Here is a 20,568-nt window from a genome sequence, read left to right on the forward strand (position 1 = left end):
CCATTCCAAAGAGCAAGCATTAATGCTATGCAGCTGGCAGGAATTACCTTCCTTCTTGAGATTGGAGTTCTCTGGTAGCATATGGTATTCATCTAAACACAGCTGATTTCACATGTTACAATTGTATAATGAGCATCTAGGCTTATAATGCTCTCCTAACTCCTGAGATGAACAAAACCCCGAACCTCCTTTTATCTCTTTTTTGCTTTGTTCTGAGCCTATTCTCAAGGCAGTGCCACCTTTTGTTTTAAAGAAAACTCCAATCTAGAGTTGCCTGCCTGTGAAAGACAGTGGTGGTATGATTCGTCAGTGCTTGCTGTGAGGGAAGACAAGGCAGAGAAATTAATAAAATCAAGCACAAGAAAAATCTACGCAGATGTATTCACTTTGAGCCACATGCTGTGGTTGTGTTCCCTAGGAGCTGAGTGTGAATTACTTGAGAGGTGGGCAAAGTGAGAGCTTTCCGAAGGTAAAATGATATTGATGGGCACACCCCCCTCAGGTTTTTACCTGTGGGTTTTTTTTCTTTGGTTCATTATCAGGAGCATCTCTTTGATTTTTCTACCACAGTTTTTGTTTGTTTGTTTGTTTGTTTGTTTGTTTGTTTGTTGTGGGTTTTTTTTTTTTTTGGCCTCCCTGGAAGGAGGTATTAATTTTCACATTTCTAGTATTTTAACATCAGCATGACATAATGGTAGTAGATACTGACACTTTAGTTGGATTTGCAATAATGCTTGCTTGCTTTCTTAAAATTTTGGATATTTACATATTGGTGGAAATGTTGTTATGCCTCATTTTATCTAAAAATGTTAAAAAAAACCCTTTTAGTCAAACAATTCTAAAGTGTCTCCAGTGTACAAAAATACAGATTTATGTTATTACTTATTTAGAACAGTGCTATAGAGAGCACCAGGCAGAATATCAAGTCAAATAAAAACTATTGAACTCATAGAAAGTGGGGCAAGAGAGGTTTTTTGGAATATGTATGACTTGACAAAGAATCATTTTGAATAATTAAAACTGGCAAATGGTTTCATTTCCAGTGAGCATGAATCTCTTCCCAGGAAAGTTAGCAGAATGCTAACCATGCTTTAGTATTCTTGGGGACCATCTAAGTATTTCTAAGAAGTTGGAACTTTGCTCTGAGATGTCCTGACTAATCTGCTTTCTTAAACCATTGCATACTTGGGAAGTGGAATTCAGATTGTTGTGATAAGTTTCTCTAACTGAAGTAGGGTTATATTAATTAATATCTTTGATAGAGAAAAGGAGCCGAAGCAACAATGCTGACACAATGCTTAGCACAATGACTGACACATAACAAAGGTGTGATAATAATAGCTGGAATAGTAGAATGTTAATACAGGTCCATATTCCCTTTGGCACCTTCCTAATTTGGAACCAGAATATGCCAAAAAAGTAGAGGGGAAATGTCAGCTTTATTTTTGATAAGCTAAAGGTGAATATAGCTTTGACTTGAAGGCAAAAGGACTTGCTAGCATTATTCCAGAACCCTCTACAAATATATACAGTAGAAGCACATTCCAAGGAGAGTTTGATCTTTTCTGAAGATCCCTTTACCTAGGAATGCTGTCTCATGCTGGTCTGGGACAGATAGAAAAGAAATAAAAGGAATGAATCCCCAGGAGTGCCTGGGTGGCTCAGTTGGTTAAGCATCCAACTCTTGATTTCAGCTCAGGACATGATCTCAGTTTCTGTCACTGAGCCTCACTTTGACCCTGCATCAGGCTCCATGCTGCTCGGAGCCTCTCTCCCTCTCTCTCTGTCCACCCCCCCTCCCCCCCCACACACTTTCTCTCTCTCCCTCTTTCACAAAAATAAATAAACTTAGAGAGAGAGAGAGAGAGAGAGAGAGAGAGAGAGAGAGAGAGAGAGAGAATGAATCCCAGTGATTGCCACAGTTGAATGAAATAGGAACAGGGACCAATGAATTTCACTCTCCAAGTTGCTGAAATGTAACTCTAGTCAAAATTCCTCCATGTGGAAATACCAGACTGAGGGGGAAAAAAGGTCCACTCCCCAACATTAACTATTGTTATTTATTACTATTACTGCTACTACAAATTTATGCTAGCCATTATTTGCTTGTTCAGTTACAGATGTGGAAGCAAAGAAACCAAAATATGTGAACCCAAAGTGGTTAGTAGGCACCATCCTTGGAAGGTGCCTATTTCATTTAGGTTATTTTTCACGCCATTTGCAAACAAACTCTTTCCTGCTTGCTCACTTCCTAATATACTCCCCAGCCACCTGTTGCCAAGATTCATGGTCCATCAGGGATTGGTCCCCACGAATGTGAATGAGTTCCCAGATCAAAATAAAGCACAACAGAGCGGACCTTGCTTAACGCTGGGGAGAACTTAAAGTTGATGTGTAGAAAAATGGCCAAGTGCTTTCATTTCAGGGATGAGAAGATCTTACTACTGGCCACTCTTTTTGTGTGTGGATATTAAATTCTACAGCAGGAGAAGGATGAGGGAGAGCTGCCAATAGGAGCAAGAAAAACCACCCTGCTCTTCAGTCATTAATGCACAAGGAGAATTCATCTCTAATGGAACCTGAGAGTGGGAACTTAAATAAACAAAGCAGTTAGAGTAATTTGGGTTAAATGAGGGAATAAAACATGTGGAGTGGAGAATACTCCAAGAAAGCTGCAGCAAGAGGCAATAGGCTGACTGCAGGTTAGTGGCAGGAAGTGGTAGGTACAGGGGCGCTGGGTTGCTCAGTCTGTTAAGCGCGCTACTCTTGTTTTCAGCTTAGGTCATGATCTCATGGGGTTCGTGAGTTCTAGCCCCAAGTAGGGCTCTGTGCTGACGGGTGGAGTCTGCTTGGGATTTTCTCTCTCCATCTCTCTCTGCCTTTCCCTCACATGCTCTCTCTCAAAATAAATACGTCTAAAAAAATAAAATAGCAAGGAAGTGGTAGGATAAGGAATACAAGGGTAGAGCACTAGAAATGGAAGGTGATCAGGGGAAACAAGAATAACCTGACCTGACATTCATTCATTCATTCATTCATTCATTCATTCATTCATTCATTCTAGTGATAAAATACAAAGGGCCTAAAACTTACCATTTTAACCATTTTATGGTTATACAACTCAGTGGCATTTAGTGCATTCACAGTGCTCTGCAATCATTGCAATCCTCCAAAACCAGTTTCATCACCATCACCCCCGAAGAAACTTCTGTATCTGTAAATAGGCATTCTCCATTCCCTTTCTTCCTGAGCCCCTAACCACTGTTTTTTTTGCTTCTATGAATTTACTTGTTCAGAATGTTTCACTTAAATTGTTGTTATGAGTTGAATTGTGGCCTCCCAAAATATGTGTTCAAGTCCTAACCCCCAATATCTCAGAACATAAGCTTCTTTGAAAATAGGGTTAATGCATATGCAATTAATATGAAGTCGTATTAGGGTAGAGTGGATGCTAGCCCAATATAACTGTTGTAAGAAGAAAAGAGACACAGATATACAAGGAAAGAATCCCCTGTGGTAGTACAGAGGCAGCCATTGATGTGTTACAGCTGTAAGGCAAGAATTGGCAGCCAGTCACCAGAAGTTAGGAAGATGCACAGAAGGATTCTCCTCTACAGGTTTCAGAAAGAGTATGGGCCTGTCAATACACTGATCTCACACTTCTAGACTCCAGAACTAAAGCAATGCATTTTTGTGTTTTAAGCCAGCAAGTTTGTGATACTTTGTTAATAGGAGCCTTAGGAAGCTCATACAATGTGACTGTCCAGTATGTGGTCTTTTGTGTCTGGCTTCTTTCAGTTAGCATATTTTCAGGCTTCATCCTTGATATTACATGTACCAGGATTTCTTGTATGGTTCATTAGTATTCCTTTGTATGTCCTTTGTATGGCTATATCACATTTTGCTTATCCATTCACCAGCTGGTGGATGAGCATGGCTTTAGTTGTACTTTTAAATTGCAAACTTGTAATGACTTTAATTCATATAAAAGATATATAGTAAGGTGTAAATGTCTGAGATTTAAAAATCGGCATGCATAAAACTCAATCCTAGCCTCAGTAACTAGAATTGACTTGACGTGAGGCATTTTATTATAATACTCTATATTTTTATATTACCACAATGGAAACAATACCTGCCATGCTTCCAGAGTTGTTTTTAAATGTGTCATTTTCATAATTCTCCTTAAATCTAGTACTTCTTAAGCACAGACCCATCCTGGACATCTGAGTTAAAAACACTCCTAGTTGTTCACTCTCTATGGAGCTCTAGCTTAGTACCCATCACAGTATGTTGGAATTGCTTGCTTATTCCTATCTCTTCCCTTTACACTTTGAGGAGACTATGAGACTATCTCCTATTCATTTTTATATCTGCTTGCATGCTTCGCACATAGTGAATTCTCAAACATTATTCCCTGGTTGAGTGAATAAATAGACGAATTAACCCAGTCTGCTTTCCCCCACTGGAATATCATTCTCCCATTTTTTTCTGAGCATGCCTCACTTGGAAGCAGCACCAAACGCTAGACCCACACTAGCCGAGGAAGGATTGATTGTAAACATCAAGAATTAAGGGCCTGAGCCATGCTCACTTATTAGCATTTGTGGCTAAAAGAGGGAATGTTTAATGAGCTTCGACTCTGAGTTTCTCAGTTTACTTATCGTTTTTATATTTCCATCAAATATGTTTAGCCTCAAATACACACTTGCTTATGAAAATTTTTACTTTTTTCAAGTTACCACATTTTAAAGAAATAGTGAATTAATCATCAAGCAAACACATAACTTGTTTTGGAACACCAATGATTGCTTAGAAATTCAACATTAAATTTGAGCGCAAAAAATAGTCTTAAAGGCTGGTAAACCCATGAGGTTATGTTGAGTTTAACGCAATGCACTCAAGAGCCATCAAATATCTACTCTGTGCAAGGCACAGGGATAGACCTTGTATGAGGTAAAAAGATATGATATGATCTTAGTGTTCAGAGTTCCAGACAAAATGAATATTTGAAGAATCTATCACAAGCCAAGACAGAATAGGAAGAATGTAATATATGTTTGGCTAGCACAAAGGTATAAACAATGTATCCTGAAGGCCCAGAGGAAAGAAGTTTTAATTCTTAGTAAAGGAATATTTCCGAAAGTAAAGCTTCAAGGATAATTGTTATTTGAGCTGTCCCACTCTGAAACATAAATGACAAAAAGTAACTTCTTTTAACAGAAGTTACTTGCTTGCTGTGTTCCCTGCTCTCAGCTAAGAATCTGATATACTTTAATTTATTTACTTAATACCAATAGCCCGGCTTAGAGGTAAGACTATCATCATCATTTTACAAATAAGAAAGCAGAGGTTCAGATAAACTAAGTAAATTTGTTTAAATGCACGTGGTTTTATGAGGCAGAGCCAGAGTTTACATCTAAGTGCGTGTGTGTGTTCTCTGATGAAACATGCAATAATTTAATATTAACTCCTCCTTTGAACAACAGCTATTATCTTAACTGAGTCTCCAAGGCCAATATCGTATTCAAAATCTGATCTACTGGCAGAAAAGGAAAATGTAGCCCCCAACTCCTGTTTTTCTTCAGCCAAAACTCTGTGGGAAGCAAATATTTGGGGAAAAGATGAAATAATTCAGAATAAGTCTGTAAATACTGACTTCCAAACTTAAATGTTCTGCCACTTACCTCCAGCTCCTCTGAAAGAAATTACAGGACATAAGCATTCAAAAATACTAAAAATCTGTTTAAGTACCGAAGAAAATTGGAAGTCACACCAATTCCGTAGGAACTACAACAACTTTTAGTAACATACGGTTCAACATTATGAATTGTTGAAGCCTCTTTTCTGAAGAGATAAGGAAAAAAAAATGTCTAAATCTTTTGATGAAGTCTTTGAACAGTCACCAGTAAAAACAGTATAATTCTTTCTGAATGGTGTGGTCTGTATAAGTATCGCCAAATTTCTCTTCTATGACCATGACAGACATCACTAATCAATGTTGGCATGCCCATCACTAAAAACTGCCTTCATTAAACCAGGTATGTGAGTGTGTGTGATACTGTAGCATGTTACCATGATCTCCTTATGTGTATACCCTTTCTTTTAAAGGTGAGGGACATTGAACTTCACTATTAAAAATTTTTTTTAATGTTTATTGATTTTTGAGAGAGAGAGAGCAGAAGTAGGGGAGGGGCAGAGAGAGTGGGAGACACAGAATCCTAAGCAGACTCCAGGCTCTGAGCTGTCAGCATGGAGCCTGACGTAGGGCTCAAACTCACAAACCATGAGATCATGATTTGAGCCAAAGTTGGATGCTTAACTGACTAAGCCACCCAGGCCCCCTGAACTTCACTATTTTTTTTTTATTTTTTTAATGTTTGTTTATTTATTTTTTCAGAGAGAGAGACAGAGTGTGAGTGGGGTAGGGCAGAGAGAGGGGGCAGCACAGAATCCAAAGCAGGCTCCAGGCCCTGAGCCATCACCACAGAGCCCAATGCAGGGCTTGAACCCACCAACCACGAGATCATGACCTGAGCTGAAGTCAGACGCTCCAACGACTGAGCCACCCAGGCACCCCTAAACTTCACTATTTTTAATGTATCCTTTTTCTTAAGGGTTCTATGGTTTGCAAAGTGATTTACCAAGGTATCTTTACAGTATGAATTCTGGATTCAAAATATATTCTGCTCTTACCTAATATTTAAGGACATGATGATACATAAAAGAGAGATTGTGTATGTATGTCAGAAATATGAGTGACCGAAAAGATTTCAGAAAACTGATTCTAGTCAAAAATATCCCTGAACAAGTAATAAAGCATATATATTCAATGAGATAAGACCTGTCCTATTGTAAATGCCAGAACCACACATTAAGTCTAATTATATATTAAAAATTCTTTAGGACATTTTCAAAATTTTAAGAGAATATTCACTAGTCAGATAAACTTATAGTTTTCCCACTTTTCAGGAACAAGATAACATGGAAGAAAATGATATTCAGCGTTTTTTTGCATGCATCTTTCCACTGATGGAATTTACCTCAGAGCAGCACTTGGGTTATAATGCAGTTTCGTTTTTAGTGGTGATCATTGTGCATTACAGCAGTGGGAAAAAAATAGATGAAGGAGAATTAATTAACACACCAAGCAAATGTAAGTGAAGAAAACCTAACATGCATTCATTTTTCCTCCAAAGAACTGTACTCACTATCAAGTTCACAGTGTTTTTAATGTATTCCACTCTTTTCCAAAAATATATCTCCTTTACAATGGTATTGGGAATATAGGTTTATGTAATCATTACATATTTTAAGATTTAGTAGGGATGGTCATTTTTTAAGTGTAGGCTAGTAGTGAAAGCTCCCCAGCTATCATATTCTAGTGTTTAAATAAGTTATCCAAACTTCTCCCATATAGCTGGTAAATATTATCCTATATTTAGGAAAAAAACAACAACATGTGTTTGCCAAATAAATTAGTTGCTGTAAAATATTGAGTATGAACTTTTAAAAAGTATAATTTAACTACTCTTTATGTAGAAATAAAAGTTTAAAGAAATAGCCCAATAGTGTTATTATTAATAATATTTTAGAATAGATTAGAGTTGTATAAGACATCTCCATGATAAAGATTTCTCTTATCTTTGGTCCTCAAATACCTTGTGTTTGTTTTGTCATTGTATATAATGTGTATTATTTACAGGCCATTCTTGAAATCAGACAGTGAATTACTCATTTTTTACAACTTTATTAATAGATCCTTTTATACATTAAACTACACATATACGAAGAATATGCTTCGAAATGCGTTCACCTATGAAACAAATGCAGTCAAGGTAATGAACACAACCATCATCCCCAAAGGTCCCTTTGGTTTCATTTTAGTTCCTCGTCTTCCCTGCCCTTGCCTATCCAGAAGCAACCACTGAGCTAATCTCTGTCTCCTGCTTAATTTGTAAGCTCTAGAACTGTATATGAATGGAATCCTATCATACATATTCTTCTTTGTCTGGCTTATCTCATTCAGTGTGTTTATTACCATGTCCATCCATGTGGTTGCATGTGACAATAGCCAGGTCTTTTTTATGGCCGAGTAGTACTTCCTTTAAACGTTATGTCACCATGTATCTTTCATCTGTTGGTGAATATTTGGGTTGTTTCCAAATAAAGCCAGGACTATTCACGGTTAACGTGAATATATTTTATCTTTTCTTTTACATAAATACTTAGATGTGGAGTAGCCAGGCCATACAGTGGGCATAGTTAAAATTTTTAAGAATTTTCAAGTCTGTTTCCAAAGTGACTCTACCATTTTGCACTGCTGCTACCAGATGGGAATTCTGTTTCCTCCACATATATACCAACACTTGATGCAGTTAGGTTTTTTGTTTTGCCATACCAGTGGGAGTGTGGTGGCATCTTCTTGAAGTCTTAGTTTGCATTTCTCTAGTGACTGTTGTGGTTTACATGAAGTTTCATGTATTTATTTCTCATTCTTACACCTTGTTAGGTAGAATGTACATTTTTAATTGGCATCTTTGCTTTATACATTCCAAGTACCAGTCCTTGGTTAGATGTGTTTTGCAAATCAGTTTTTTTTTTAAACACTTATTTATTTTTGACAGACAGAGCACAGCAGGGGAGGGGCAGAGAGAGAAAAAAACACAAAATCTGAAAGAGGCTCCAGGTTCTGAGCTGTCAGCATAGAGCCCAACACGCATCTCAAATTCATGAAGTGTGAGATCATGACCTGAGCTGAAGTCAGAAGCTTAACCAACTGAGCCACCCAGGTGCCCTGCAAATCAGTTTTTGCAGCCTTGTCTTTTCAGGTTCTTAACAGGTTGTTTGGGGAGAGCAAAAGAAAAACTAATGTTGATAAAGTCCAATTTATAGTTTTTATTTGATAGTGTATCTTTTTCATATATCTTTAATAAAATTTTGCCATATCCCAAATAGTTATTATTTTCTTTTCTGATTTCTATCACTTTAGCTCTTAGATTTAGGTCTATGATTCATGTCATTTATCTATGTATATGGTTTGAGGTAAGGACTAAGGTTCATTTTGGTGGGTGGGAAGGGACTATATTTTCCCCATTAGATTGTTTTGGGACCTTGCTAAATCAGTTTGCCATATCTGTGAAGGGCTGTTACTGGACTCTTTATTCTGTTTCACCAATCAATTTGTCGATCTTTATGCCAACATACTCTGTTTTGACTACTATAGCTTCATAATTAGTATTTAAATCAAAGAGTGTGAGTCTTTCTCCTTGTTCATCTTTTTAAATATGCTTCAGCTGTTCCAACTCTCTGAATTTTGATCTAAAGTTTAGCATCAGCTTATCAAATCTCTACAAAAAGAGCTGAGAGTGTGATTAGTATTTCATTAAATCTATAGACCAGTGTGAAAAGAGTTAACATCTTGAAAATATTGAGCCTTTCAATCTATGAGCATCATGTGCCCTTCCCTTTATTTATCTCTTCTTTAATTTATCTCACCAATGTTTTTAGTTGTCAGTGTATAAATCTTCCATATCTTGTGCAAATTTTGTTAATATCTCTGAGTATGTTTTTAACAATATTATAGAGGAATTTTTAAATGTCAATTTCTCTTGTTTATTGCTAGCATACAGAAATATAATTAATTTTTAGTATTGACTTTTTACATTGCAACAATGTTATATTATTAGTTCTAGAAGCTTCTTTTGTAAATTCCATAAAACATTCAACATGTCTCTAAATAGAGACAGGCATACTTGCTACTTTTTAATTTCTTCTTTTTCTAAGAAATGTTTGGGTAATTTTTTATGATTATATTTCACAGGCATTGTTGGCTTATTAGATATAATTTTATTTCCTTATTTCAGTTATTAATGAGGTTGATTGTGAAAATATTTAACTTATCATAGTTCAACTTTAGTTAAATACATAAGTTTATATATAGTAAAAAACAAAGCAAAAAACAGTTACTTCCCTTTATCCTTCCAGTGCTTGTTTTATTGTTTTATAAACATACTGTTTTATAAACATATATTTCTACATATGTTTTAAATATATGTTTCTATGTTTTACACTAAACTTTACCTTCTAAAGAGATTAAATCAGGAGCAATTGTTTTATGTTTTTCAATAGTAAATATGTGTCAGTAAATACATTTGTGGTACTCTTTTTTCAATTTTTAAAATGCACTTTATTTTTCAGAACAATTTTTTTTAGTGATAATTTTATTTCAGTGAGTTGAAACCTCCATATTTAGAGTTGAATAAAATAAACACACATATAACTAACATGGAAACTATGGAAAGTAGTCTTAAATGAATTCAAAAAGTCTAAAATTCTTTTACAGAAATGGGTTTGTCCTTTTCCATTTCAAGGCATTACACATTTGTAATAATCTTTTCTTTTTTTAATTTATTTTTAAAATTTTTTAAAAAATTTAAATTGGAGTTAGTAGAACAATCTTAAATCTACAGAAAAAAATGCAAAGATAGGAGAGTTTCTCAAATACTCTGCACTCAAGTTTCCTATGTTAACATGCTATATTGCTATTGTATACTGTTATAATTAATAAGCCAATACTGATATATTTTCATTAATTAAAATTCATATTTTACTCAGATTTTATATTCGAGGATCCCATCCAGGTTGCCACTTCACAGTTAGTTGTCCTGTCTTCTTAAGTTGCTCATGAATGTTACAAACTTTCCTTGTTTTTGATGATCTTGATAGTTTTGACCAATACTAGCTAGATATTTTTAAAAAATATCTCTCAGCTGAGATTCATGTGATATTTTTCTCATGAGTATGCTGGGGTTATAAGTTTGGGGAGGAAGATCATAGAGGTACAGTGCCATTTTTTATCACATTGTATCACATTGTACCATGAATATGACCTGTCACTGTTGATGGTAACTTTGCTCAGTGCGCAGTGTTTGTCAGCTTCTTCATTCCTCTGTGTAGATCCAAATTTCCTCTGGTATTCATAAAAATTTTCTTTATTGCTTCTTGTAATGCATATCTGCAAGTGATTAAGTCTTCATTTTATGTGATTGAAAACGTCTTTTGTCTTCAATTTTGAAAACATCTTACTAAATACAGTAAAACTTTGGTTTTTCAAGCATAGTTTGTTCTGGAAACATGCCTATAATCTAAAGCATTTGTGTATCAAGGTGAATTTCAAGAACCATTGGCTCACTTGTGATCATGGGATTTTCGGCATCACATACTACTCGTATTGCAAGACATTGCTTCTTTATCAAATCAAAATTTATTAGAAATGTTTGCCCCTCTTGCAGAACACTCACAGAACAAGTTACTGTCTGTCAAAACACGGTTGTACTGTATATAATTTTAGAGTAACAGTTACTCTTTTCTCAACACAATTAAAAATATTCTGCTGTGTTCTTAATTATGTTATTACCAACAAGATACCTGCTATCTTTTTCATCTTGAAAATACGTATCTCATCAATGGAAATATATGTATGTTTTTGCTAGCTACTTTTAAGTTATGTTTTAGTCATAAACAAACTTAGTTAAGTTTAGTTTTAAGCTATTTGATTAATACATATGATTTGTTGTAGTCTTCTTTCAGATTTGGGGGGTTCTGTTGAAATTCTTGGATATTTGGCTTTTCTGTTTTTAACAGTTTCAATAAATTTTAGCCACTATTTTTTTTTCAAATATGTTCTTTGTCAAATATGTGACTTTCTCCTTTGGGAATTCCAATTATAACTATATTAGGTCATTTGAAATTGACCTAAAGTTACTGATACTCGTTATTATCTGTTTTTTCTTCCATGTATTTAATTTGGTTGGTCTCTATAGCTGTGTACTTAAATTCACCTATTTTTTCTCTGTCGGTATGTAATCTCTATGAATCCACTCTAATATACTTATCATTTCAAGCATGATCATTCTCCTGAGCTTCTTCAGTTGAAGTATTCTATTTTTTGATATTCCTTTTAAATTAGGAAGAGAATAATGCACCCAGTAAGAGAAGAAATAATATGGAAAAACCCTGAGAAGGAGACAGTGATATTAAAGCCCTATTATTCCTAAAAATGTATTATTTATAAGTTTGTTCTACATTCCATACTTGATTTATAAAATGAAATGGAATCTAATTAATGTACACAGGACATACCTAGATATTTACAAAAAGCCTGAGATTAATGCATATTAAAATAAGAGGCAAATCAGCTCAAATAAAACAAGATAGTTCATCTTGATTGGGTTTGGGATGACATTTCAGAGGAAGAGAAGAAAACAATCTTGTTACTATTCCTTTCCCATTTTAATATGGCTATGCAATATCTAGTTACATTCAGATTGAATGTAATTTTGATATTTCCTTAGGTGAATCTGTCTATGCAGATAGGTGCTATGATGATAGCTGTCATGAGAACACACAGATATACCTAGATGCATATTGGTTTCAGAAAGAGCAAAGACTATTGTATTATGAGCTAAAAGTGACAGAGAATTTTTAAGAGATTATATGTAAATTTATAAAACAAAATTCAAAAACAATAAGGTAACTTTGGAAGGTTTACAATTACCACATAGGAGGATATTGAAAAGATATAAATTAATGTCCAGATTTGGGTATATACAATGAGATAGAAAAGAGGTACCTGATAAATCACATGCATGAAGTGAGGTGAGGTAAGGAAGAGAATGATGCTAAGGGATATTGACTAGAAGATAGTTAGGGGCTATGGACTGAATGAAGGTGGAGTATGAGTAAAGTGAGGAATTCCAAAGGAAGATGATACTTAGGATATTAAGTAAAATCATGTTAATTATTATCTACGAGTAATAAAGGGGGGGGGGCTATGATTTCTTTGGTAAATACAATAGACTTTGCTAGGTAAAGTGAAGACAGTAAAATATCTAACTCAACATCTCTTCTGTTTAAGCCATGGGCAATTCCTTAGGCAGTGCACACCAATTCTCAAAGAGCACACATCACATCCTATGCATTACCAAATACCTCAGAATCCTTCCACCTGTCCCCATCTCCAGTGCTACTGCTCTAGCCCCAGCCACCACCCTCCCTCAACTAGTTTATTGCATCAGACTCCTAATCATTGTTTCTGCCTCCATCCTTTCTTACCTACTATCTCTCCTCAGCAGCCAATTCCTCTCAACCTCTGCCCCAAATCCCCCACCCCCAAAACTTTCTTTGGTCATCTAATTCAGGATAAAATCCAGTCTCTTTGCTATGATCTAAAGACTCTCCTATATCTGACCTCACCACTGATCACTCTTCCTTACTCCTTTCTAATCACACTGGTGTCTTTGCTCTTCCACTAACATACCAAATACTTTCCTATATCAAGGTCTTTGTACAGTGTATTCCCTCTGTTTCTTCCTGCAGATACACATATGGCCTACGCTCTCATTTCCTTCAAGCGTCTGTTCCAATGTCACCATATTAGTATGGCCTTCCATGAATCCGCTACAGAAAATACCCACCTTTCAACTAAAGTGTTTTCCTCTATGTTACTTCATAGCACTTGTCATTTTACATACTTTGATCAAATACTTTTTATTCACCCGATCAGAAATATTAACAGCCCCTGCCACAAAACAACCTCTAATGTTTGTTAGTCTTTCTCAGCAATTCCAAAGATAGTGCATATTATAGACTGAATGTTTGTGTTCTCTCAAAATTCATATATTGAATTCTTAACCCCAGTGTGGTACATAATTTGGGGATGTGACCTCTACAGCAATAATTCAGTTTAAATGAGGTCATGAGGGCACGGACCTGATCTGAAGTATTAGTGTTCTTATAAGGAGAGCATCAAGGAGTCCATGCTCGCACTCTCTCAGTGGAAAGGCCATGTGCAGACATAGCCAGAAGGCAGTTGTCTACAAGTCAGGAAGAGACCTCTCACCAGAAACAGAATTTTCCAGCACTTTGACCATTGACTTTTACTTTCTAGAACTGTCAGAAATTAAATATCTGTTGGTTAAGCCAGCCCACGTGTGGGATTTTGTCACAGCAGCTCATATGGTACTGATCAGGCTCACATGGTACTGCGTCTCTTTCGGGAGGCTCTTTCATAGCAGTAATTTAACAGTCCAGGCTTCCTTCTTCTTGTTCTGCTTTCTCATATGATTCCAAAATCTTGTGTTGCATTCTCTGCAATTAGCTGGCCAATGACATAGGAAGACAAGATAGAAGATTAAAGAGGATGTTCAAAAGCCACTTCTAAAAATGGCTTCAATCCTATTAGTTAATATTTAGTAAATGGCCAGCACAGGGGACTAGGAAGTATCGTCTTCCAGTATGTCCAGAAACACTAGTTTTCTGCCTGCCATAATTCACTAAAATACAAACCCCTTAAGAATGTGAAATTTGTTTTTATCTGCTTTGTTCACAATGTAGCCCCAGTAAACAGAACAGTGTATAACAAAGTAAATATTTTGTTATATTAGTTATATATAGTTATTAGTGATTATTAGTTAAAACAGAGGTGGAATATTGTAGAGAGAAAGAGTCACCATGTACTGATCATGTTTTTTACAATGTTTTTGACACAACCCATAACTTAAACATATTAAATTTTCACTAATCCTAAACAGGATTGTCTGTCAAGTCAGTACAAGGGCATACCAGAATTATTTAGTCCTATGGAATTATTTATTTGGAGAATATTTAGAGGAGTTCTAATGTCCTGCTTAAACACAGATTGATACCTCTTCTTCTTCTCTTTGTAAGGGACACGTTAGCTGTTGTCCAAGTACTCACTTGCAATTATATTTGGATTGATTTTTAGAAAGACAAATCCACTTTTCCCTCATGTTAAGGTGGAAGATATCTCAGCTATATTTAAGAATAAAATACGTCTTTCATGGAGAGACAATATGCATTCATATCCGTACTGTCCTTTCCAATGTCTGAAGTCAAAGAAAGTCAGAGCTGTCATTCAAAAAGAAAAAAATAATAATAATAAGAGATAGAAAAAAAAAAGCAAAATGAAGCAAATGCCTTATTTATAGTGATACTGAAAGAAAAATTTCCACTATAATTTCAGCTCTGGCTGAAAAGATATTTGAGAAAAGTGTTAAATATCTATGGTTGTGAATGGTTATGGAAATGAAGAAATTATTCTAAAAAATATTCTAAAATGTGTTTTATATCCAACAGTCTCTCAGAGTCTTTTTCTCAATGGAATAGATCCTTATGTGGAACCTCATAAAAATATATATATATATATATATATATATATATATATATATATATATACACACACACACACACATATACATATACATATACATATACATATACATACACATATACATATATGTACATACATACACACACACACACTCCACAATACCAGTGACACTTCTGTCAGGTAGTCAAATATACTTTGCTATTATGAATAAAAAAATGTCTAGGCTTTGGCGGTCTTGTTTTGAAAACAGAAAATCAACATATAGACTGCTGGTTTTAGCTCTAACATAAGAAGGATTTTGAAATCCCCACTCCCATTTTTACAACAAGAGAAGGCATGACAAACTGAAAATCACTGACTTTTCTAGGAACCATAAGAGAAGCTGAAATTTCAGGGCAAACCTTACCCCCTACCCAAATCTGAAGATACAAGCAAATCCAGCTGAGATCAGTTAACTGGAGAAGACATGAGAGTCATAAACCAGGAGGAACACACAAATAGCAATTTTCATTAGCTGCTGGGGGATGATATGAACTACATTGAGAGTGAAAAATTCCTTGGGCCATAGTCTTCTAGGTCTTTCACAAGTTCTGGGGAGTTTAACTCCATGAACTCCATCAGGTTGTTATGGTAAAAAGTCCAAAAGATGCCATCATGACTGTGGCAGGTACAGGGAAAGAGAGGACCTTCTGAAATATGTCCATAGCTTTCTCCATACAAAGAGCTATCTCCAGGGTCTATCTGACCTGGAGAAACGCCACTTGTCTCCCTCTATCACTCTCTGTCCTTTCTCTAAGGGCACTCTAAGAGTGGCAAAAAGACTAAGCACGTATGAAAATTATAACCCAGAGACACATGCCCCCTGAAAGACTGAGAATGTAATCACAAGATTGTGGAGTGCTGCCCTTTCCCACACCTAATCAGCACACCAAGAGAGCACTAGTAAAAAAAAAGGTGGGGGGGGGGCATTAGAGTTAAAGAGCTCTAAGATGCAAACTCTGTTTAAGGGGATTTCTTAAGGAATTCTCAAGATACTGGAAGAGATAAAAACAAAAACATTTTGGGGGCGCCTGGGTGGCTCAGTCGGTTGGCCGTCCGACTTCGGCTCAGGTCATGATCTCGCGGTCTGTGAGTTCAAGCCCCACATTGGGCTCTGTGATGACAGCTCAGAGCCTGGAGCCTGTTTCAGATTCTGTGTCTCCCTCTCTCTCTGACCTTCCCCCGTTCATGCTCTGTCTCTCTCTGTCTCAAAAATGAATAAATGTTAAAAAAAAAATTAAAAAAAAACCCAAAAACATTTTGGAGAAATCTGAAGAATTTGAAGTCTCTGGCAGTTACAGCTATAGAAAATGTTAAACACAGTTCAAGTCCTAACTAGATTAACTTTAATGCTCACATTAAAGCTTTATTTATCTCATTTCCTTTAACCTAACGCAGCATACCCAGATCTCAACCTCAAATTACAAGGCATGTTGATTGGCAAGAAAAAGTCCAAAGAGACAAAGCTGTCCCCAGAACCTGACCCAAATATGACACATATTTGGCATTATCATGCAGGGAATTTAAAATAATCAATTAATATGTTAAGGACTCTAATAGAAAAAAAGTAGACAACATGCAACAGAAAATGCATGATGTAAGCAAACACACGGAAACTCTAAAAATGGAAAAGAAATTCTTTTTTTCCCCCCCCTGGAGCAAGTTATTTTATTTATTTATTTTTCAATATATGAAGTTTATTGTCAAATTGGTTTCCATACAACACCCAGTGCTCATCCCAAAAGGTGCCCTCCGCAATACCCATCACCCACCCTCCCCTCCCTCCCACCCCCCAACAACCCTCAGTTCGTTCTCAGTTTTTAAGAGTCTCTTATGCTTTGGCTCTCTTCCACGCTAACCTCTTTTTTTTTTTTTTTGGAAAAGAAATTCTATACATGAAAACACTGTAACAAATATGAAGAATGTCTTTTTTTTCTTTTTTTTTTTTAAAGAATGTCTTTGATGGGCTCATCAGTAGACTAGGCAGGACAGAAACAAGATTCAGTGTCCTTGAAGATATGCCATTAAAAACTTGCAACAGTATTGAAAAGAGAAAAACAAAGAAGCAAAAAAAAATCAGAATAGAATGCCTAATATTTGTAGATCAATTTCAAAAAGCGTCAAATATTTTTTACAGAAAGAGAAAAAATAAAGAACTGAAAAAAACTACTTGAAGTAATGATGGAGTGTTTTCCAAAATTGATCACAGACACCAAACCAAAATTTAGAAAGTGTGGAGAATACCAAGCAGGATAAATACCAAAAATGCATACCTGTGCATATCATATTCAAAGTATAGTAAAACAAAGAAACAGAGAAAACCTAGAAAGAAGCCAAATTAACAATATACTTTACTATGGGAGGAACAGGGATAATGATGCCAGCAGATTTATCATCAGACTATGCAAACAGGAAACGAGTGGAGGACAATACTTGAAATGTTCAAAGAAAAAAAATCTAGAAATCTATATCTAATTATCCTTCAAAATTGTTAAAAACTGAAGAGTTTTTCAGAGAAAGAAAATATAAGAGAATAGACCATCGGCAATGGAAATGTTAAAAGGAATTCTTTAGAGACAAAGAAAAAGATAGAGGTCATAAACTTGGGTCTACATAAAGAAGAGAGTCAACAAATGAATAATGACAGTAAAGTAATATTTTCATATTTTTCATATTCTTACCTTATCCAAAAGATAACTGTTTATTGAAGTAATGATAATAGTGTTAGATTTTTATAGCACATAGATAAATGACAGCAATGACACGAGGGAGGGAGGAATTAGGTACACTGTCTTGTAAAGCACTTGCATACCTGAAGTATTATCATGTTATTTGAAGGTGGACTTAAATTAGTTTAAAATGTACATTGCGAACCGTATGGAAATCATTTAAAAAGTTCAAAAGGAGGCTCAGTATTCTATGAGAGGAGATGAAATAGTATCATATAAAATGCTCAGTTGAAACCATAGAAGGCAGGGGGCTGTCTGGGTGGCTCAGTTGGTTAAGTGTCCCACTCTTGATTTTATCTCAGGTATTGATCTCCTGGTTCCGGGGTTCAAGCCCCATGTTGGGCTCTGTGCCGATAGTGTGGAGCCTGCTTAGGATTCTTTCTCTCCCTCTCTCTCTGCCCTTCCCCTGCTCCCTCTCTCTCTCAAATAAATAAATAAACAAACTTTAAAAAAAATTTTAAAACTTAGATGGCAGAAAAAGAAGGGACATAATAAGAGCAGACATGGTAGGTGTCAGTATACCGATAATCTACTCAAATATGGAGGGTCTAAATACACCAATTAATAAACAAAGACTGACAGAGTATATTAATAGAAGTAAAGAGAAATATATATCTTGTTAACATTAATCAGAGGAAAACTAAAGTAGCAATATTAATTTCACACAGAGTAGTTTTCAGAACAAGAAAAATTATCAAGGAATGACAGGGATATTTCAAAGTGATGAAGAGGTCAATTTTCCAGGAATAAAAAAAAAAAAAAGTATGCCTACACCTACTAAGAGTGAGCTAAGATATTTGAAGAAAGGATTGATAGAACTACAAGGAAAAATAGACAAATCCAGTTATAGTTGGAGAATTCAGCACCCTTCTTTCAGTAATGGATAGATTAAAAAGCTAAATATAAGGAAATTTTTTACCTCATTGGCCAACTGATATTTATGGAATATTCCATCTAATAGCAAACATACACATTCTTCTCATATTTGCATACATGGTACACTCACTAAGATAAAGCACATTCTGGGCTATAAAACACATTTAAAATTAAATAATTAAAATCATACAGAGTTTGTCCTCACAATAGAATTAACCTAGAAACCAATAATAGATATTGGGAAAATATCCAATGTTTGGAGATTAAACAACACACTTCTAAATTACACATGGAAAAAGAAGAAGTCTCAAGAGAAATTTGAAAATAACCAAATGAAAATGAAAGTAGCACTTCTCATAGTGTGTGAGAATGTGCCAAAATCAGTAATTACATGCAAATATATAGTGTTAAATGTATACATTAGAAAAGAAGACAGATTTAAAATCATTCATCTAAGCTTTTAGCTAATGACTCTAGGTGAGTATTTAAGTTAAAGCATATACAAGTAAACAAATAATAAAAAATAAAGTAGAAATGAATGAAATTGAAAAAAAGCAAAAAAAAAATTTTTTTAATTAGTGAAACCAAATCTGTTTCTCTGGATCAATAAAATTGATACATTTCTAGTTTGGCTATTTAAGAGGAAAAGGCAATGGACACAAATTACCAATATCAGAAATGAAAGAGGGTTATCACTACTGACCCCATGGACATTAAAATGATAGTAAAGGATTACTGTGAACAACTCCATGCCCTAAAATTTGAAAACGTACATGAAACAGACTAATTGTTTAAAAGACTGAAATTACCAACTAAGCAGCTCCAAGCCGCAATCTCTTGTCTCCTCCCACTCTTCAATCGCATTGTGCTTTATCTGGGCCCAACTTTTCTGTGCCAATGACAAGAAATTGTCTTCAGGCAGAAAGCCAGGTTGATGATGGGGTATGTGTTATTTACTCCTGTCTTTTAGGAACTGCAGATTTATGTCTTGTTCAACTTATGAAATGGATTGTTTTCCATAATTGCTATTTTTATAGTTGTTTCTGGGAGGAGCTATTCCCATCCTTGTTACCATCATAGCTAGCTTTGGTAGACTTTTAATTTTATCTCTAACACAATCCTGAATTTATATTGCTTATTGTTTACACACAAATCAGTCTCATAAGAAAGCTCAGAATATATATATCTTTTTGTTTATTTGTTTTCAATTATATTCTTATATGATAAAAATAATAATAATTCAATCCCTTCTTTCTATTTATTTTTAGCTTTATTTATTTTGAGAGAGAGGGAGAGAGACAGCAAGAGCATGAGCAGGGAGGGGCAGAGAGAGGGAGAGAGAGAATCCCAAGCATGCTCCACACTGTCAGCATGTTCCATTAAAAAAACCAGAAGGTTAGAAATAAAAACAAATAAACAAACAAACAAAAAAACTAAGAAAAAGAGCAACCATTTGAAAAGGAACATAAACATCCTTATAAATCAGAATCAATAGAGAATTTCTGTTGAAAAGTGCTTTTGTGACAGTCCATTCCTTACTATCTTTTGGAAAATGTATTTTAGAATGACTAATATGTATGAGACATTTCAAATAAATTAGATTACCTTTAGTTGACAAGTTGGTGTGCCACGTTTGCATGCAGAGAAAAGGGGAGAAGATGTAGCAGGTGGGAAAGCTAGGAGAGATATTCTGTAATTTCTCCAGTCATGAGATTCAACACCCAATTTTAT

The sequence above is a fragment of the Felis catus genome, chromosome D1, assembly GCF_018350175.1.
Source record: "Felis catus isolate Fca126 chromosome D1, F.catus_Fca126_mat1.0, whole genome shotgun sequence".
NCBI lineage: Eukaryota > Metazoa > Chordata > Mammalia > Carnivora > Felidae > Felis > Felis catus.